The 2816-nt window shown below is 46.0% G+C and overlaps 1 long non-coding RNA gene across 1 annotated transcript in view; it reads right to left on the bottom strand.

Moving 5' to 3' along the window:
- Window positions 1-1396: 1396 nt before the first annotated feature.
- The window catches only part of LOC139024668 (uncharacterized), a 3324-nt gene continuing 1904 nt past the window's right edge, over window positions 1397-2816 (bottom strand). The window contains exon 3 of the long non-coding RNA XR_011475997.1: window positions 1397-1425. This is a non-coding gene — a long non-coding RNA (uncharacterized lncRNA). The remainder of the gene's footprint in view (window positions 1426-2816) is intronic.

Raw genomic sequence — 2816 nt, 5'->3', positions numbered from 1 at the left:
TATATACTATACACACACAACACACCACACACACACACACGGTCAATGGAAAATATACTATACCACACACACACACACTGGTCAAATGGAAATATACTATCACACACACCACAAACACACGGTCAAATGGAAAATAAATATACTATCCACACACACACAACACACACGGTCGAATCTAACTGGAAAATATTGTTACTATCCACACACACACCACACACTACACACGGGTTTTAAAAATGATAAATAACAATATCCACACACACACACACGGTCAAATGGAAAAATAGCTATATACACACACACACACCACGGTCAGTCATATGGAAAAAAAAAAATGATTACTATACACACCCACACACACACGGTCAAAAATAACATTGGAAATATACTATATTACACACACACACACAACCACACGGTCAAATGGAAAAAAAATAAAAAAAAATATACTATAACACACACACACACACACGGTCAAATGGAAAATTATTACTATATACACACACACACACACGGTCAATGGAAAATATTACTATACACACACACACACACGGTTTCAAATGGAAAATATACTATAACACACACACACACAGACACCACACACACACACACACACGGTCAAAATGGAAATATACTATCCAGTCTCACACAACAAGCATGCAATCACAGACCGGCACCAAGTCATCTTGGTGTTTCCACAGGTATTTTCTGTTTTATGTGGATAGTGAGAATGGAGAGAGAAGATTGTTGTTGTTTTTTATTTAGATTTGTTTTCAGGTTCAGACATTAGCAGAAGCCGTTTGGAGGATTGTTATGCTGTTGTCCTTTGCTCTGGTTAAGTTGGGGTGGGAGACATGAGTTGGTCCGGTGTTCATCTCACGATTTCTTGGGTCAGTTCATCGTCATCCTCCGACGATAGCAGACAAGCTCTGACCCCTTGAATACCCATCTCCCCGAATACTCCCTCTCCCCCTGATTCCCCCCATTTCTCCCCTGAATACCCCCATCTCCCTGGCAGGGGTGGGTGAATAACCCCGCTAGTGCTTACTTCCAGCGCTGGAGATAGGTACCCCCAATCTGCCCACTCTGTAACAACCCGAGATCGCCCGGCGTATGCACTGGAACAGATATGCGCCCCTGAATACCCCCATCTCCCCCTGATACCGCATTCCCTGGAGCCCATGTATATACCCCCACATGCATGCTCCGCCGTGGGATAATCCGCGCGCTGACTACCCCATGAAATACCCCTGAATGACCCCCATCTCCCCCTGATACCCCCTGGTTATACGCCCCATCTCCCCCTTGAATACCCCCCCATTCCCCTGAATACCCGTCACTCCTGAATACCCCCTGTTCACCTTCCTTGAATACCCCCATCTCCTCCTTGAAATACCCCCGTCTCCTCCTGAATACCCCCATCTCCTCCGTGAATACCCCCGTCACCTCCTGAATACCCCCATATCCCCTGAAATACCCCCTGAATTACCCCACTTCCCCCTGATACCCCCTGAAACCCCCATCTCCCCGCTGATCCCCATCTCCCCTGAAATCCCCCTCACCTCCTGAATACCCCCATCTCCTCTGAATACCCCCTCCACCCCTCCTACCTCCCACCCCTCTTGTCCTCCCTACTCCCTTTAGAAGCCATCCCTTCCACCTCAAATACCCCCCACCCCACCCACCGTTCTGTTCTATATGCAACTTTACACTGACACCATCAACACCCCTTATCCCTTGTACCTGTTGCCATGGCTACATCGTTGTGTGTGTGTGAAAATAAGAGCCCTGTAGGTACTGATTGACTGACTGAGCGAACGAGTGTGTGTGTGTGTGTGTGTTCACATGGACCATTACCCCTCCACCCCCTACTTTATAGTGTCCCCTCTCTGTTTGCCAAGGCATTATTTTCTCAATGATAACATGTCAGATGGTTTGTGGTAGACCAGTGGTCCATACTCTCTCATAGGAGACCGACATGTAGAAGGCTGACTCGTGGGATTATTTAAACGGCTACCAACATCCCTTAGGTGGTAAAATAGTCAGGGCACAGTCCACTGTCTGCCATGTTTGTAGTCTCCACCCCATTCCATTTACTGCTTCACTGTTTCTCCTATGTTCCAGGGAACTACAATACCCAGTATGCATGTGGGGAAGGGTTTTTGTAAGCTTGAATCTSCTAAGAGGCACTTCATATGATCTGTTCATCTCCCACCATTAAAGGACTCTTATTTTGTAAACCTGTCTCTGGACTGTTATTTTGTTGGGTGTCTGTCTGATGCTGCTACTGTGTGTTCAGTTCAATAAACGTTGCAGGACAGTTAATAAACGTTGCGTGACAGTTCAATAAACGTTGCAGGACAGTTAATAAACGTTGCAGGACAGTTAATAAACGTTGCAGGACAGTTAATAAACGTTGCGGACAGTTCAATAAACGTTGCAGGACAGTTCAATAAACGTTGCAGGACAGTTTAATAAACGTTGCAGGACAGTTAATAAACGTTGCAGGACAGTTAATAAACGTTGCATGACAGTTCAATAAACGTTGCATAACAGTTCATAAACGTTGCGTGACATTTGTATTTAATGACCCATTTCCCCTAAACACTGATCACCGTCCGTTTAATGGCCTTTGAGATACAGTATGTTTGCTGCATTTGTGTTAGTGTGGTGAGGTGTGACCTGGTCAGTATGGGTGGTGAGAGTGTGACCTGGTCAGTATGGGTGGTGAGGTGTGACCTGGTCAGTATGGGTGGTGAGGTGTGACCTGGTCAGTATGGGTGGTGAGGTGTGACCTGATCAATTATGGGTGGTGA

The sequence above is a fragment of the Salvelinus sp. IW2-2015 genome, unplaced genomic scaffold, assembly GCF_002910315.2.
Source record: "Salvelinus sp. IW2-2015 unplaced genomic scaffold, ASM291031v2 Un_scaffold1768, whole genome shotgun sequence".
Lineage (NCBI taxonomy): Eukaryota > Metazoa > Chordata > Actinopteri > Salmoniformes > Salmonidae > Salvelinus > Salvelinus sp. IW2-2015.
This window is presented reverse-complemented; position numbering and strand designations above follow the sequence as displayed.